The sequence below is a fragment of the Leuresthes tenuis genome, unplaced genomic scaffold (genome assembly GCF_036924035.1).
Source record: "Leuresthes tenuis unplaced genomic scaffold, fLeuTen1.0.hap1 SCAF_12, whole genome shotgun sequence".
Classification (NCBI taxonomy): Eukaryota; Metazoa; Chordata; class Actinopteri; order Atheriniformes; family Atherinopsidae; genus Leuresthes; species Leuresthes tenuis.
In genome coordinates this window covers 856,752-871,332 of record NW_027325366.1, presented here as the reverse complement: position 1 = coordinate 871,332, position 14,581 = coordinate 856,752, and the positions used below count along the sequence as shown (strand labels likewise).

The window sequence follows — 14,581 nt, the reverse complement described above, 5'->3', positions numbered from 1 at the left end:
CTCGGCTCGCTCCCAGTGCCGTGTTAAAGTCTCCCTCGCATTCACTCTCTTTTCTCAGCAGACTAAAAGAAAATTTCATCTTGGGCTCCCTGAAACTTCCATCCTGCACCACTGTTTGCTTTTTCACAAGAGCAGAGAAGAGCGCACCGTTCCCAGCGGCACTGCAGTACCGGGTCAATGCTTGGAGTGAACGGAGCAAGCTCCTTTTTCAACTCCTGTTCCTAAAAATCCATTTAATATGTAGTCCTCGTATAGAGGACATATCAGATATTAAACTGATAAGAACAGATACTACACTTGATCTCAGCCAAAAGGCCGAGAAGCGATAACTGTCCACTGGTTCACGTCCGAGGGCCCTTCTGGCACAATGCGCACTTGTCGCGGTGTTCTTTTTATGGCCATAGGTGGCCAGAGAGTCACTTTGCACCTCCGCTGCACTGAGCACTCTTCAGCCCTTTTAAATGGCATAACTTTGCACTCCCGCGAGCACCATTCAAGCAACATCGGCACAGTCACAACAAGTAAGGCGACTCTACTCAGGGAAGTCACTCTGCACAGGAACAAGATTTCTTTTGCACAAACAGAAAGGGCTTCACCCGCAAAGGTAAAGCCTGCCAAAAATAGAAACAACTCATTAGTGCTGCTCTCCACGGAAGTCTTTAGTAAAAGGCGAAAGACTTGTACGTTATGAAGAGAAACCAGAGTACGATTATCCGTCACTGCGGGAGCAGGGCACCAGGCCAGTTGGCATAGCCACCTTCCCCATGGTGAGCTTTGCTTGGTTGAGACGCTTGCTCCTCGGCTGACCAAGTAGGAACAATTGGGCCCTATTCGATGGCTGCCTTGTCTTTTACTCTGTGCAAAAGACAAGGCAGCCACAAACACCACGGGAAACACCGTATTGAGGCTTTGTTCTGAGCGCTCATTCGGTGTCGCGTTTCTTTCAAGCAATTCTCCCGGTTAGCCCGCACTCGGCTCGCTCCCAGAGCCGTGTTAAAATCTGCCTCGCATTCACTCCCTTTTCTCAGCAGACTAAAAGAAAATTTCATCTTGGGCTCCCTGAAACTTCCATCCTTCACCACTGTTTGCTTTTTCACAAGAGCAGAGAAGAGTGCACCGTTCCCAGCGGCACTGCAGTACCGGGTCGATGCTTGGAGTGAACGGAGCAAGCTCCTTTTTCAACTCCTGTTCCTAAAAATCCATTTAATATGTAGTCCTCGTATAGAGGACATATCAGATATTAAACTGATAAGAACAGATACTACACTTGATCTTAGCCAAAAGGCCGAGAAGCGATAACTGTCCACTGGTTCACGTCCGAGGGCCCTTCCTGGCACAATGCGCACTTGTCGCGGTGTTCTTTTTATGGCCATAGGTGGCCAGAGAGTCACTTTGCACCTCCGCCCACCCGCTGCACTGAGCACTCCTCAGCCCTTTTAAATGGTATAACTTTGCACTCCCGCGAGCACCATTGGCACAGTCACAACAAGTAAGGCGACTCTACTCAGGGAAGTCACTCTGCACAGGAACAAGATTTCTTTTGCACAGACAGAAAGGGCTTCACCCGCAAAGGTAAAGCCTGCCAAAAGTAGAAACAACTCATTAGTGCTGCTCTCCACGGAAGTCTTTAGTAAAAGGCGAAAGACTTGTACGTTATGAAGAGAAACCAGAGTAAGATTATCCGTCACTGCGGGAGCAGGGCACCAGGCCAGTTGGCATAGCCATCTTCCCCATGGTGAGCTTTGCTTGGTTGAGACGCTTGCTCCCCCTTGCTCCTCGGCTGACCAAGTAGGAACAATCGGGCCCTATTCGATGGCTGCCTTGTCTTTTACTCTGTGCAAAAGACAAGGCAGCCACAAACACCACGGGAAACACCGTATTGAGGCTTTGTTCTGAGCGCTCATTCGGTGTCGCGTTTCTTTCAAGCAATTCTCCCAGTTAGCCCGCACTCGGCTCGCTCCCAGAGCCGTGTTAAAGTCTGCCTCGCATTCACTCCCTTTTCTCAGCAGACTAAAAGAAAATTTCATATTGGGCTCCCTGAAACTTCCATCCTGCACCACTGTTTGCTTTTCCACAAGAGCAGAGAAGAGCGCACCGTTCCCAGCGGCACTGCAGTACCAGGTCGATGCTTGGAGTGAACGGAGCAAGCTCCTTTTTCAACTCCTGTTCCTAAAAATCCATTTAATATGTAGTCCTCGTATAGAGACTATATCAGATATTAAACTGATAAGAACAGATACTACACTTGATCTTAGCCAAAAGGCCGAGAAGCGATAAATGTCCACTGGTTCACGTCCGAGGGCCCTTCCTGGCACAATGCGCATTTGTCGCGGTGTTCTTTTTATGGCCATAGGTGGCCAGAGAGTCACTTTGCACCTCCGCCCACCCGCTGCACTGAGCACTCTTCAGCCCTTTTAAATGGTATAACTTTGCACTCCCGCGAGCACCATTCAAGCAACATCGGCACAGTCACAACAAGTAAGGCGACTCTACTCAGGGAAGTCACTCTGCACAGGAAAAGATTTCTTTTGCACAGACAGAAAGGGCTTCACCTGCAAAGGTAAAGCCTGCCAAAAATAGAAACAACTCATTAGTGCTTTCTTCCACGGAAGTCTTTAGTAAAAGGCGAAAGACTTGTACGTTATGAAGAGAAACCAGAGTACGATTATCCGTCACTGCGGGAGCAGGGCACCAGGCCAGTTGGCATAGCCACCTTCCCCATGGTGAGCTTTGCTTGGTTGAGACGCTTGCTCCCCCTTGCTCCTCGGCTGCCCAAGTAGGAACAATCGGGCCCTATTCGATGGCTGCCTTGTCTTTTACTCTGTGCAAAAGACAAGGCAGCCACAAACACCACGGGAAACATCGTATTGAGGCTTTGTTCTGAGCGCTCATTCGGTGTCGCGTTTCTTTCAAGCAATTCTCCCGGTTAGCCCGCACTCGGCTCGCTCCTAGAGCCGTGTTAAAGTCTGCCTCGCATTCCCTCCCTTTTCTCAGCAGACTAAAAGAAACTTCCATCCTGCACCACTGTTAGCTTTTTCATAAGAGCAGAGAAGAGCGCACCGTTCCCAGCGGCACTGCAGTACCGGGTCGATGCTTGGAGTGAACGGAGCAAGCTCCTTTTTCAACTCCTGTTCCTAAAAATCCATTTAATATGTAGTCCTCGTATAGAGGACATATCAGATATTAAACTGATAAGAACAGATACTACACTTGATCTTAGCCAAAAGGCCGAGAAGCGATAACTGTCCACTGGTTCACGTCCGAGTGCCCTTCCTGGCACAATGCGTACTTGTCGCGGTGTTCTTTTTATGGCCATAGGTGGCCAGAGAGTCACTTTGCACCTCCACCCACCCGCTGCACTGAGCACCCTTTTAAATGGTATAACTTTGCACTCCCGCGAGCACCATTCAAGCAACATCGGCACAGTCACAACAAGTAAGGCGACTCTACTCAGGGAAGTCACTCTGCACAGGAACAAGATTTCTTTTGCACAGACAGAAAGGGCTTCACCCGCAAAGGTAAAGCCTGCCAAAAATAGAAACAACTCATTAGTACTGCTCTCCACGGAAGTCTTTACTAAAAGGCGAAAGACTTGTACGTTATGAAGAGAAACCAGAGTACGACTATCCGTCACTGCGGGAGCAGGGCACCAGGAAAAGTTGGCATAGCCACCTTCCCCATGGTGAGCTTTGCTTGGTTGAGACGCTTGCTCCCCCTTGCTCCTCGGCTGACCAAGTAGGAACAATCGGGCCCTATTCGATGGCTGCCTTTTTTTTTACTCTGTGCAAAAGACAAGGCAGCCACAAACACCACGGGAAACACCGTATTGAGGCTTTGTTCTGAGCGCTCATTCGGTGTCGCGTTTCTTTCAAGCAATTCTCCCAGTTAGCCCGCACTCTGCTCGCTCCCAGAGCCGTGTTAAAGTCTGCCTCGCATTCACTCCCTTTTCTCAGCAGACTAAAAGAAAATTTCATATTGGGCTCCCTGAAACTTCGATCCTGCACCACTGTTTGCTTTTTCACAAGAGCAGAGAAGAGTGCACCGTTCCCAGCGGCACTGCAGTACCGGGTCGATGCTTGGAGTGAACGGAGCAAGCTCCTTTTTCAACTCCTGTTCCTAAAAATACATTTAATATGTAGTCCTCGTATAGAGGACATATCAGATATTAAACTGATAAGAACAGATACTACACTTGATCTTAGCCAAAAGGCAGAGAAGCGATAACTGTCCACTGGTTCACGTCCGAGGGCCCTTCCTGGCACAATGCGCACTTGTCGCGATGTTCTTTTTATGGCCATAGGTGGCCAGAGAGTCACTGAGCACTCTTCAGCCCTTTTAAATGGTATAACTTTGCACTCCCGCGAGCACCATTCAAGCAACATCGGCACAGTCACAACAAGTTAGGCGAATCTACTCAGGGAAGTCACTCTGCACAGGAAAAAGATTTCTCTTGCACAGACAGAAAGGGCATCACCCGCAAAGGTAAAGCCTGCCAAAAATAGAAACAACTCATTAGTGCTGCTCTCCACGGAAGTCTTTAGTAAAAGGCGAAAGACTTGTACGTTATGAAGAGAAACCAGAGTACGATTATCCGTCACTGCGGGAGCAGGGCACCAGGCCAGTTGGCATAGCCACCTTCCCCATGGTGAGCTTTGCTTGGTTGAGACGCTTGCTCCCCCTTGCTCCTCGGCTGACCAAGTAGGAACAATCGGGCCCTATTCGATGGCTGCCTTGTCTTTTACTCTGTGCAAAAGACAAGGCAGCCACAAACACCACGGGAAACACCGTATTGAGGCTTTGTTCTGAGCGCTCATTCAGTGTCACGTTTCTTTCAAGCAATTCTCCCGGTTAGCCCGCAATCGGCTCTTTCCCAGAGCCGTGTTAAAGTCTGCCTCGCATTCACTCCCTTTTCTCAGCAGACTAAAAGAAAATTTCATCTTGGGCTCCCTGAAACTTCCATCCTGCACCACTGTTTGCTTTTTCACAAGAGCAGAGAAGAGCGCACCGTTCCCAGCGGCACTGCGGTACCGGGTCGATGCTTGGAGTGAACGGAGCAAGCTCCTTTTTCAACTCCTGTTCCTAAAAATCCATTTAATATGTAGTCCTCGTATAGAGGACATATCAGATATTAAACTGATAAGAACAGATACTACACTTGATCTTAGCCAAAAGGCCGAGAAGCGATAACTGTCCACTGGTTCACGTCCGAGGGCCCTTCCTGGCACAATGCGCACTTGTCGCGGTGTTCTTTTTATGGCCATAGGTGGCCAGAGAGTCACTTTGCACCTCCGCTGCACTGAGCACTCTTCAGCCCTTTTAAATAGCATAACTTTGCACTCCCGCGAGCACCATTCAAGCAACATCGGCACAGTCACAACAAGTAAGGCGACTCTACTCAGGGAAGTCACTCTGCACAGGAACAAGATTTCTTTTGCACAGACAGAAAGGGCTTCACCCGCAAAGGTAAAGCCTGCCAAAAATAGAAACAACTCATGAGTGCTGCTCTCCACGGAAGTCTTTAGTAAAAGGCGAAAGACTTGTACGTTATGAAGAGAAACCAGAGTACGATTATCCGTCACTGCGGGAGCAGGGCACCAGGCCAGTTGGCATAGCCACCTTCCCCATGGTGAGCTTTGCTTGGTTGAGACGCTTGCTCCCCCTTGCTCCTCAGCTGACCAAGTAGGAACAATCGGGCCCTATTCGATGGCTGCCTTGTCTTTTACTCTGTGCAAAAGACAAGGCAGCCACAAACACCACGGGAAACACCGTATTGAGGCTTTGTTCTGAGCGCTCATTCGGTGTCGCGTTTCTTTCAAGCAATTCTCCCGGTTAGCCCGCACTCGGCTCGCTCCCAGAGCCGTGTTAAAGTCTGCCTCGCATTCACTCCCTTTTCTCAGCAGACTAAAAGAAAATTTCATCGTGGGCTCTCTGAAACTTCCATCCTGCACCACTGTTTGCTTTTTCACAAGAGCAGAGAAGAGCGCACTGTTCCCAGGGGCACTGCAGTACCAGGTCGATGCTTGGAGTGAACGGAGAAAGCTCCTTTTTCAACTCCTGTTCCTAAAAATCCATTTAATATGTAGTCCTCGTATAGAGGACATATCAGATATTAAACTGATAAGAACAGATACTACACTTGATCTTAGCCAAAAGGCCGAGAAACGATAACTGTCCACTGGTTCACGTCCGAGGGCCCTTCCTGGCACAATGCGCACTTGTCGCGGTGTTCTTTTTATGGCCATAGGTGGCCAGAGAGTCACTTTGCACCTCCGCCCACCCGCTGCACTGAGCACTCTTCAGCACTTTTAAATAGTATAACTTTGCACTCCCGCGAGCACCATTCAAGCAACATCGGCACAGTCACAACAAGTAAGGCGACTCTACTCAGGGAAGTCACTCTGCACAGGAACAAGATTTCTTTTGCACAGACAGAAAGGGCTTCACCCGCAAAGGTAAAGCCTGCCAAAAATAGAAAAAACTCATGAGTGCTGCTCTCCACGGAAGTCTTTAGTAAAAGGCAAAAGACTTGTACGTTATGAAGAGAAACCAGAGTACGATTATCCGTCACTGCGGGAGCAGGGCACCAGGCCAGTTGGCATAGCCACCTTCCCCATGGTGAGCTTTGCTTGGTTGAGACGCTTGCTCCTCGGCTGACCAAGTAGGAACAATCGGGCCCTATTCGATGGCTGCCTTGTCTTTTACTCTGTGCAAAAGACAAGGCAGCCACAAACACCACGGGAAACACCGTATTGAGTCTTTGTTCTGAGCGCTCATTCGGTGTCGCGTTTCTTTCAAGCAATTCTCCCGGTTAGCCCGCACTCGGCTCGCTCCCAGAGCCGTGTTAGTCTGCCTCGCATTCACTCCCTTTTCTCAGCAGACTAAAAGAAAATTTCATCTTGGGCTCCCTGAAACTTCCATCCTGCACCACTGTTTGCTTTTTCACAAGAGCAGAGAAGAGCGCACCGTTCCCAGCGGCACTGCAGTACCGGGTCGATGCTTGGAGTGAACGGAGCAAGCTCCTTTTTCAACTCCTGTTCCTAAAAATCCATTTAATATGTAGTCCTCGTATAGAGGACATATCAGATATTAAACTGATAAGAACAGATACTACACTTGATCTTAGCCAAAAGGCCGAGAAGCGATAACTGTCCACTGGTTCACGTCCGAGGGCCCTTCCTGGCACAATGCGCACTTGTCGCGGTGTTCTTTTTATGGCCATAGGTGGCCAGAGAGTCACTGAGCACTCTTCAGCCCTTTTAAATGGTATAACTTTGCACTCCCGCGAGCACCATTCAAGCAACATCGGCAGAGTCACAACAAGTAAGGCGACTCTACTCAGGGAAGTCACTCTGCACAGGAACAAGATTTCTTTTGCACAGACAGAAAGGGCTTCACCCGCAAAGGTAAAGCCTGCCAAAAATAGAAACAACTCATTAGTGCTGCTCTCCACGGAAGTCTTTAGTAAAAGGCGAAAGACTTGTACGCTATGAAGAGAAACCAGAGTACGATTAACCGTCACTGCGGGAGCAGGGCACCAGGCCAGTTGGCATAGCCACCTTCCCCATGGTGAGCTTTGCTTGGTTGAGACGCTTGCTCCCCCTTGCTACTCGGCTGACCAAGTAGGAAAAATCGGGCCCTATTCGATGTCTGCCTTGTCTTTTACTCTGTGCAAAAGACAAGGCAGCCACAAACACCACGGGAAACACCGTATTGAGGCTTTGTTCTGAGCGCTCATTCGGTGTCGCGTTTCTTTCAAGCAATTCTCCCGGTTAGCCCGCATTCGGCTCGCTCCCAGAGCCGTGTTAAAGTCTGCCTCGCATTCACTCCCTTTTCTCAGCAGACTAAAAGAAAATTTCATCTTGGGCTCCCTGAAACTTCCATCCTGCACCACTGTTTGCTTTTTCACAAGGGCAGAGAAGAGCGCACCATTCCCAGCGGCACTGCAGTACCGGGTCGATGCTTGGAGTGAACGGAGCAAGCTCCTTTTTCAACTCCTGTTCCTAAAAATCCATTTAATATGTAGTCCTCGTATAGAGGACATATCAGATATTAAACTGATAAGAACAGATACTACACTTGATCTTAGCCAAAAGGCCGAGAAGCGATAACTGTCAACTGGTTCACGTCCGAGGGCCCTTCCTGGCACAATGCGCACTTGTCGCGGTGTTCTTTTTATGGCCATAGGTGGCCAGAGAGTCACTTTGCACCTCCGCCCACCCGCTGCACTGAGCACTCTTCAGCCCTTTTAAATGGTATAACTTTGCACTCCCGCGAGCACCATTCAAGCAACATCGGCACAGTCACAACAAGTAAGGCGACTCTACTCAGGGAAGTCACTCTGCACAGGAAGAGATTTCTTTTGCACAGACAGAAAGGGCTTCAACCGCAAAGGTAAAGCCTGCCAAAAATAGAAACAACTCATTAGTGCTGCTCTCCACGGAAGTCTTTAGTAAAAGGCGAAAGACTTGTACGTTATGAAGAGAAACCAGAGTACGATTATCCGTCACTGCGGGAGCAGGGCACCAGGCCAGTTGGCATAGCCACCTTCCCCATGGTGAGCTTTGCTTGGTTGAGACGCTTGCTCCTCGGCTGACCAAGTAGGAACAATCGGGCCCTATTCGATGGCTGCCTTGTCTTTTACTCTGTGCAAAAGACAAGGCAGCCACAAACACCACGGGAAACACCGTATTGAGGCTTTGTTCTGAGCGCTCATTCGGTGTCGCGTTTCTTTCAAGCAATTCTCCCGGTTAGCCCGCACTCGGCTCGCTCCCAGAGCCATGTTAAAGTCTGCCTCGCATTCACTCCCTTTTCTCAGCAGACTAAAAGAAACTTCCATCCTGCACCACTGTTTGCTTTTTCACAAGAGCAGAGAAGAGCGCACCGTTCCCAACGGCACTGCAGTACCGGGTCGATGCTTGGAGTGAACGGAGCAAGCTCCTTTTTCAACTCCTGTTCCTAAAAATCCATTTAATATGTAGTCCTCGTATAGAGGACATATCAGATATTAAACTGATAAGAACAGATACTACACTTGATCTTAGCCAAAAGGCCGAGAAGCGATAACTGTCCACTGGTTCACGTCCGAGGGCCCTTCCTGGCACAATGCGCACTTGTCGCGGTGTTCTTTTTATGGCCATAGGTGGCCAGAGAGTCACTGAGCACCTCCGCCCACCCGCTGCACTGAGCACTCTTCAGCCCTTTTAAATGGTATAACTTTGCACTCCCGCGAGCACCATTCAAGCAACATCGGCACAGTCACAACAAGTTAGTCGAATCTACTCAGGGAAGTCACTCTGCACAGGAACAAGATTTCTCTTGCACAGACAGAAAGGGCTTCACCCGCAAAGGTAAAGCCTGCCAAAAATAGAAACAACTCATTAGTGCTGCTCTCCACGGAAGTCTTTAGTAAAAGGCGAAAGACTTGTACGTTATGAAGAGAAACCAGAGTACGATTATCCGTCACTGCGGGAGCAGGGCACCAGGCCAGTTGGCATAGCCACCTTCCCCATGGTGAGCTTTGCTTGGTTGAGACGCTTGCTCCCCCTTGCTCCTCGGCTGACCAATTAGGAACAATCGGGCCCTATTCGATGGCTGCCTTGTCTTTTACTCTGTGCAAAAGACAAGGCAGCCACAAACACCACGGGAAACACCGTATTGAGGCTTTGTTCTGAGCGCTCATTCAGTGTCACGTTTCTTTCAAGCAATTCTCCCGGTTAGCCCGCAATCGGCTCTTTCCCAGAGCCGTGTTAAAGTCTGCCTCGCATTCACTCCCTTTTCTCAGCAGACTAAAAGAAAATTTCATCTTGGGCTCCCTGAAACTTCCATCCTGCACCACTGTTTGCTTTTTCACAAGAGCAGAGAAGAGCGCACCGTTCCCAGCGGCACTGCGGTACCGGGTCGATGCTTGGAGTGAACGGAGCAAGCTCCTTTTTCAACTCCTGTTCCTAAAAATCCATTTAATATGTAGTCCTCGTATAGAGGACATATCAGATATTAAACTGATAAGAACAGATACTACACTTGATCTTAGCCAAAAGGCCGAGAAGCGATAACTGTCCACTGGTTCACGTCCGAGGGCCCTTCCTGGCACAATGCGCACTTGTCGCGGTGTTCTTTTTATGGCCATAGGTGGCCAGAGAGTCACTTTGCACCTCCGCTGCACTGAGCACTCTTCAGCCCTTTTAAATGGCATAACTTTGCACTCCCGCGAGCACCATTCAAGCAACATCGGCACAGTCACAACAAGTAAGGCGACTCTACTCAGGGAAGTCACTCTGCACAGGAACAAGATTTCTTTTGCACAAACAGAAAGGGCTTCACCCGCAAAGGTAAAGCCTGCCAAAAATAGAAACAACTCATTAGTGCTGCTCTCCACGGAAGTCTTTAGTAAAAGGCGAAAGACTTGTACGTTATGAAGAGAAACCAGAGTACGATTATCCGTCACTGCGGGAGCAGGGCACCAGGCCAGTTGGCATAGCCACCTTCCCCATGGTGAGCTTTGCTTGGTTGAGACGCTTGCTCCTCGGCTGACCAAGTAGGAACAATTGGGCCCTATTCGATGGCTGCCTTGTCTTTTACTCTGTGCAAAAGACAAGGCAGCCACAAACACCACGGGAAACACCGTATTGAGGCTTTGTTCTGAGCGCTCATTCGGTGTCGCGTTTCTTTCAAGCAATTCTCCCGGTTAGCCCGCACTCGGCTCGCTCCCAGAGCCGTGTTAAAATCTGCCTCGCATTCACTCCCTTTTCTCAGCAGACTAAAAGAAAATTTCATCTTGGGCTCCCTGAAACTTCCATCCTTCACCACTGTTTGCTTTTTCACAAGAGCAGAGAAGAGTGCACCGTTCCCAGCGGCACTGCAGTACCGGGTCGATGCTTGGAGTGAACGGAGCAAGCTCCTTTTTCAACTCCTGTTCCTAAAAATCCATTTAATATGTAGTCCTCGTATAGAGGACATATCAGATATTAAACTGATAAGAACAGATACTACACTTGATCTTAGCCAAAAGGCCGAGAAGCGATAACTGTCCACTGGTTCACGTCCGAGGGCCCTTCCTGGCACAATGCGCACTTGTCGCGGTGTTCTTTTTATGGCCATAGGTGGCCAGAGAGTCACTTTGCACCTCCGCCCACCCGCTGCACTGAGCACTCCTCAGCCCTTTTAAGTGGTATAACTTTGCACTCCCGCGAGCACCATTGGCACAGTCACAACAAGTAAGGCGACTCTACTCAGGGAAGTCACTCTGCACAGGAACAAGATTTCTTTTGCACAGACAGAAAGGGCTTCACCCGCAAAGGTAAAGCCTGCCAAAAGTAGAAACAACTCATTAGTGCTGCTCTCCACGGAAGTCTTTAGTAAAAGGCGAAAGACTTGTACGTTATGAAGAGAAACCAGAGTAAGATTATCCGTCACTGCGGGAGCAGGGCACCAGGCCAGTTGGCATAGCCATCTTCCCCATGGTGAGCTTTGCTTGGTTGAGACGCTTGCTCCCCCTTGCTCCTCGGCTGACCAAGTAGGAACAATCGGGCCCTATTCGATGGCTGCCTTGTCTTTTACTCTGTGCAAAACACAAGGCAGCCACAAACACCACGGCAAACACCGTATTGAGGCTTTGTTCTGAGCGCTCATTCGGTGTCGCGTTTCTTTCAAGCAATTCTCCCAGTTAGCCCGCACTCGGCTCGCTCCCAGAGCCGTGTTAAAGTCTGCCTCGCATTCACTCCCTTTTCTCAGCAGACTAAAAGAAAATTTCATATTGGGCTCCCTGAAACTTCCATCCTGCACCACTGTTTGCTTTTCCACAAGAGCAGAGAAGAGCGCACCGTTCCCAGCGGCACTGCAGTACCAGGTCGATGCTTGGAGTGAACGGAGCAAGCTCCTTTTTCAACTCCTGTTCCTAAAAATCCATTTAATATGTAGTCCTCGTATAGAGACTATATCAGATATTAAACTGATAAGAACAGATACTACACTTGATCTTAGCCAAAAGGCCGAGAAGCGATAAATGTCCACTGGTTCACGTCCGAGGGCCCTTCCTGGCACAATGCGCATTTGTCGCGGTGTTCTTTTTATGGCCATAGGTGGCCAGAGAGTCACTTTGCACCTCCGCCCACCCGCTGCACTGAGCACTCTTCAGCCCTTTTAAATGGTATAACTTTGCACTCCCGCGAGCACCATTCAAGCAACATCGGCACAGTCACAACAAGTAAGGCGACTCTACTCAGGGAAGTCACTCTGCACAGGAAAAGATTTCTTTTGCACAGACAGAAAGGGCTTCACCTGCAAAGGTAAAGCCTGCCAAAAATAGAAACAACTCATTAGTGCTTTCTTCCACGGAAGTCTTTAGTAAAAGGCGAAAGACTTGTACGTTATGAAGAGAAACCAGAGTACGATTATCCGTCACTGCGGGAGCAGGGCACCAGGCCAGTTGGCATAGCCACCTTCCCCATGGTGAGCTTTGCTTGGTTGAGACGCTTGCTCCCCCTTGCTCCTCGGCTGCCCAAGTAGGAACAATCGGGCCCTATTCGATGGCTGCCTTGTCTTTTACTCTGTGCAAAAGACAAGGCAGCCACAAACACCACGGGAAACATCGTATTGAGGCTTTGTTCTGAGCGCTCATTCGGTGTCGCGTTTCTTTCAAGCAATTCTCCCGGTTAGCCCGCACTCGGCTCGCTCCTAGAGCCGTGTTAAAGTCTGCCTCGCATTCCCTCCCTTTTCTCAGCAGACTAAAAGAAACTTCCATCCTGCACCACTGTTAGCTTTTTCATAAGAGCAGAGAAGAGCGCACCGTTCCCAGCGGCACTGCAGTACCGGGTCGATGCTTGGAGTGAACGGAGCAAGCTCCTTTTTTAACTCCTGTTCCTAAAAATCCATTTAATATGTAGTCCTCGTATAGAGGACATATCAGATATTAAACTGATAAGAACAGATACTACACTTGATCTTAGCCAAAAGGCCGAGAAGCGATAACTGTCCACTGGTTCACGTCCGAGTGCCCTTCCTGGCACAATGCGTACTTGTCGCGGTGTTCTTTTTATGGCCATAGGTGGCCAGAGAGTCACTTTGCACCTCCACCCACCCGCTGCACTGAGCACCCTTTTAAATGGTATAACTTTGCACTCCCGCGAGCACCATTCAAGCAACATCGGCACAGTCACAACAAGTAAGGCGACTCTACTCAGGGAAGTCACTCTGCACAGGAACAAGATTTCTTTTGCACAGACAGAAAGGGCTTCACCCGCAAAGGTAAAGCCTGCCAAAAATAGAAACAACTCATTAGTACTGCTCTCCACGGAAGTCTTTACTAAAAGGCGAAAGACTTGTACGTTATGAAGAGAAACCAGAGTACGACTATCCGTCACTGCGGGAGCAGGGCACCAGGAAAAGTTGGCATAGCCACCTTCCCCATGGTGAGCTTTGCTTGGTTGAGACGCTTGCTCCCCCTTGCTCCTCGGCTGACCAAGTAGGAACAATCGGGCCCTATTCGATGGCTGCCTTTTTTTTTACTCTGTGCAAAAGACAAGGCAGCCACAAACACCACGGGAAACACCGTATTGAGGCTTTGTTCTGAGCGCTCATTCGGTGTCGCGTTTCTTTCAAGCAATTCTCCCAGTTAGCCCGCACTCGGCTCGCTCCCAGAGCCGTGTTAAAGTCTGCCTCGCATTCACTCCCTTTTCTCAGCAGACTAAAAGAAAATTTCATATTGGGCTCCCTGAAACTTCGATCCTGCACCACTGTTTGCTTTTTCACAAGAGCAGAGAAGAGTGCACCGTTCCCAGCGGCACTGCAGTACCGGGTCGATGCTTGGAGTGAACGGAGCAAGCTCCTTTTTCAACTCCTGTTCCTAAAAATACATTTAATATGTAGTCCTCGTATAGAGGACATATCAGATATTAAACTGATAAGAACAGATACTACACTTGATCTTAGCCAAAAGGCCGAGAAGCGATAACTGTCCACTGGTTCACGTCCGAGGGCCCTTCCTGGCACAATGCGCACTTGTCGCGGTGTTCTTTTTATGGCCATAGGTGGCCAGAGAGTCACTGAGCACTCTTCAGCCCTTTTAAATGGTATAACTTTGCACTCCCGCGAGCACCATTCAAGCAACATCGGCACAGTCACAACAAGTAAGGCGACTCTACTCAGGGAAGTCACTCTGCACAGGAACAAGATTTCTTTTGCACAGACAGAAAGGTCTTCACCCGCAAAGGTAAAGCCTGCCAAAAATAGAAACAACTCATTAGTGCTGCTCTCCACGGAAGTCTTTAGTAAAAGGCGAAAGACTTGTACGTTATGAAGAGAAACCAGAGTAAGATTATCCGTCACTGCGGGAGCAGGGCACCAGGCCAGTTGGCATAGCCATCTTCCCCATGGTGAGCTTTGCTTGGTTGAGACGCTTGCTCCCCCTTGCTCCTCGGCTGACCAAGTAGGAACAATCGGGCCCTATTCGATGGCTGCCTTGTCTTTTACTCTGTGCAAAACACAAGGCAGCCACAAACACCACGGCAAACACCGTATTGAGGCTTTGTTCTGAACGCTCATTCAGTGTCGCGTTTCTTTCAAGCAATTCTCCCAGTTAGCCCGC

At 49.3% G+C, this 14,581-nt stretch overlaps 30 non-coding genes across 30 annotated transcripts; all 30 read right to left on the bottom strand.

Moving 5' to 3' along the window:
- Positions 1 to 136: 136 nt before the first annotated feature.
- Positions 137 to 327, bottom strand: LOC140320174 (U2 spliceosomal RNA). The gene has a single exon (XR_011918046.1). It is a non-coding gene; the product is annotated as a U2 spliceosomal RNA (small nuclear RNA).
- Positions 328 to 593: 266 nt separating this feature from the next.
- On the bottom strand, positions 594 to 707 carry LOC140320904 (U5 spliceosomal RNA). The gene has a single exon (XR_011918675.1). It is a non-coding gene; the product is annotated as a U5 spliceosomal RNA (small nuclear RNA).
- Positions 708 to 1,106: 399 nt separating this feature from the next.
- On the bottom strand, positions 1,107 to 1,297 carry LOC140266198 (U2 spliceosomal RNA). Its single transcript, XR_011906848.1, has one exon. It is a non-coding gene; the product is annotated as a U2 spliceosomal RNA (small nuclear RNA).
- Positions 1,298 to 1,561: 264 nt separating this feature from the next.
- Positions 1,562 to 1,675, bottom strand: LOC140265713 (U5 spliceosomal RNA). Its single transcript, XR_011906412.1, has one exon. It is a non-coding gene; the product is annotated as a U5 spliceosomal RNA (small nuclear RNA).
- A 409-nt stretch (positions 1,676 to 2,084) lies between these two features.
- Positions 2,085 to 2,275, bottom strand: LOC140320435 (U2 spliceosomal RNA). The gene has a single exon (XR_011918284.1). It is a non-coding gene; the product is annotated as a U2 spliceosomal RNA (small nuclear RNA).
- Positions 2,276 to 2,549: 274 nt separating this feature from the next.
- Positions 2,550 to 2,663, bottom strand: LOC140265877 (U5 spliceosomal RNA). The gene has a single exon (XR_011906562.1). It is a non-coding gene; the product is annotated as a U5 spliceosomal RNA (small nuclear RNA).
- A 386-nt stretch (positions 2,664 to 3,049) lies between these two features.
- Positions 3,050 to 3,240, bottom strand: LOC140266335 (U2 spliceosomal RNA). Its single transcript, XR_011906974.1, has one exon. It is a non-coding gene; the product is annotated as a U2 spliceosomal RNA (small nuclear RNA).
- A 267-nt stretch (positions 3,241 to 3,507) lies between these two features.
- Positions 3,508 to 3,621, bottom strand: LOC140266020 (U5 spliceosomal RNA). The gene has a single exon (XR_011906692.1). It is a non-coding gene; the product is annotated as a U5 spliceosomal RNA (small nuclear RNA).
- Positions 3,622 to 4,031: 410 nt separating this feature from the next.
- On the bottom strand, positions 4,032 to 4,222 carry LOC140266226 (U2 spliceosomal RNA). Its single transcript, XR_011906874.1, has one exon. It is a non-coding gene; the product is annotated as a U2 spliceosomal RNA (small nuclear RNA).
- Positions 4,223 to 4,471: 249 nt separating this feature from the next.
- LOC140320791 (U5 spliceosomal RNA) lies at positions 4,472 to 4,585 on the bottom strand. Its single transcript, XR_011918571.1, has one exon. It is a non-coding gene; the product is annotated as a U5 spliceosomal RNA (small nuclear RNA).
- A 409-nt stretch (positions 4,586 to 4,994) lies between these two features.
- LOC140266523 (U2 spliceosomal RNA) lies at positions 4,995 to 5,185 on the bottom strand. The gene has a single exon (XR_011907146.1). It is a non-coding gene; the product is annotated as a U2 spliceosomal RNA (small nuclear RNA).
- Positions 5,186 to 5,452: 267 nt separating this feature from the next.
- Positions 5,453 to 5,566, bottom strand: LOC140321045 (U5 spliceosomal RNA). Its single transcript, XR_011918805.1, has one exon. It is a non-coding gene; the product is annotated as a U5 spliceosomal RNA (small nuclear RNA).
- Positions 5,567 to 5,975: 409 nt separating this feature from the next.
- On the bottom strand, positions 5,976 to 6,166 carry LOC140320486 (U2 spliceosomal RNA). The gene has a single exon (XR_011918332.1). It is a non-coding gene; the product is annotated as a U2 spliceosomal RNA (small nuclear RNA).
- A 275-nt stretch (positions 6,167 to 6,441) lies between these two features.
- LOC140320756 (U5 spliceosomal RNA) lies at positions 6,442 to 6,555 on the bottom strand. Its single transcript, XR_011918540.1, has one exon. It is a non-coding gene; the product is annotated as a U5 spliceosomal RNA (small nuclear RNA).
- A 397-nt stretch (positions 6,556 to 6,952) lies between these two features.
- On the bottom strand, positions 6,953 to 7,143 carry LOC140266333 (U2 spliceosomal RNA). Its single transcript, XR_011906972.1, has one exon. It is a non-coding gene; the product is annotated as a U2 spliceosomal RNA (small nuclear RNA).
- A 249-nt stretch (positions 7,144 to 7,392) lies between these two features.
- Positions 7,393 to 7,506, bottom strand: LOC140265602 (U5 spliceosomal RNA). The gene has a single exon (XR_011906311.1). It is a non-coding gene; the product is annotated as a U5 spliceosomal RNA (small nuclear RNA).
- A 409-nt stretch (positions 7,507 to 7,915) lies between these two features.
- Positions 7,916 to 8,106, bottom strand: LOC140266478 (U2 spliceosomal RNA). Its single transcript, XR_011907105.1, has one exon. It is a non-coding gene; the product is annotated as a U2 spliceosomal RNA (small nuclear RNA).
- Positions 8,107 to 8,380: 274 nt separating this feature from the next.
- Positions 8,381 to 8,494, bottom strand: LOC140320734 (U5 spliceosomal RNA). Its single transcript, XR_011918520.1, has one exon. It is a non-coding gene; the product is annotated as a U5 spliceosomal RNA (small nuclear RNA).
- Positions 8,495 to 8,870: 376 nt separating this feature from the next.
- On the bottom strand, positions 8,871 to 9,061 carry LOC140320137 (U2 spliceosomal RNA). The gene has a single exon (XR_011918012.1). It is a non-coding gene; the product is annotated as a U2 spliceosomal RNA (small nuclear RNA).
- A 275-nt stretch (positions 9,062 to 9,336) lies between these two features.
- Positions 9,337 to 9,450, bottom strand: LOC140320903 (U5 spliceosomal RNA). Its single transcript, XR_011918674.1, has one exon. It is a non-coding gene; the product is annotated as a U5 spliceosomal RNA (small nuclear RNA).
- Positions 9,451 to 9,859: 409 nt separating this feature from the next.
- On the bottom strand, positions 9,860 to 10,050 carry LOC140266522 (U2 spliceosomal RNA). Its single transcript, XR_011907145.1, has one exon. It is a non-coding gene; the product is annotated as a U2 spliceosomal RNA (small nuclear RNA).
- Positions 10,051 to 10,317: 267 nt separating this feature from the next.
- On the bottom strand, positions 10,318 to 10,431 carry LOC140320902 (U5 spliceosomal RNA). Its single transcript, XR_011918673.1, has one exon. It is a non-coding gene; the product is annotated as a U5 spliceosomal RNA (small nuclear RNA).
- Positions 10,432 to 10,830: 399 nt separating this feature from the next.
- On the bottom strand, positions 10,831 to 11,021 carry LOC140266197 (U2 spliceosomal RNA). The gene has a single exon (XR_011906847.1). It is a non-coding gene; the product is annotated as a U2 spliceosomal RNA (small nuclear RNA).
- A 264-nt stretch (positions 11,022 to 11,285) lies between these two features.
- On the bottom strand, positions 11,286 to 11,399 carry LOC140265712 (U5 spliceosomal RNA). Its single transcript, XR_011906411.1, has one exon. It is a non-coding gene; the product is annotated as a U5 spliceosomal RNA (small nuclear RNA).
- A 409-nt stretch (positions 11,400 to 11,808) lies between these two features.
- On the bottom strand, positions 11,809 to 11,999 carry LOC140320432 (U2 spliceosomal RNA). Its single transcript, XR_011918282.1, has one exon. It is a non-coding gene; the product is annotated as a U2 spliceosomal RNA (small nuclear RNA).
- A 274-nt stretch (positions 12,000 to 12,273) lies between these two features.
- Positions 12,274 to 12,387, bottom strand: LOC140265876 (U5 spliceosomal RNA). Its single transcript, XR_011906561.1, has one exon. It is a non-coding gene; the product is annotated as a U5 spliceosomal RNA (small nuclear RNA).
- Positions 12,388 to 12,773: 386 nt separating this feature from the next.
- Positions 12,774 to 12,964, bottom strand: LOC140266230 (U2 spliceosomal RNA). The gene has a single exon (XR_011906877.1). It is a non-coding gene; the product is annotated as a U2 spliceosomal RNA (small nuclear RNA).
- Positions 12,965 to 13,231: 267 nt separating this feature from the next.
- LOC140266018 (U5 spliceosomal RNA) lies at positions 13,232 to 13,345 on the bottom strand. Its single transcript, XR_011906691.1, has one exon. It is a non-coding gene; the product is annotated as a U5 spliceosomal RNA (small nuclear RNA).
- Positions 13,346 to 13,755: 410 nt separating this feature from the next.
- On the bottom strand, positions 13,756 to 13,946 carry LOC140266182 (U2 spliceosomal RNA). Its single transcript, XR_011906833.1, has one exon. It is a non-coding gene; the product is annotated as a U2 spliceosomal RNA (small nuclear RNA).
- Positions 13,947 to 14,195: 249 nt separating this feature from the next.
- Positions 14,196 to 14,309, bottom strand: LOC140320739 (U5 spliceosomal RNA). The gene has a single exon (XR_011918525.1). It is a non-coding gene; the product is annotated as a U5 spliceosomal RNA (small nuclear RNA).
- Positions 14,310 to 14,581: the final 272 nt, after the last annotated feature.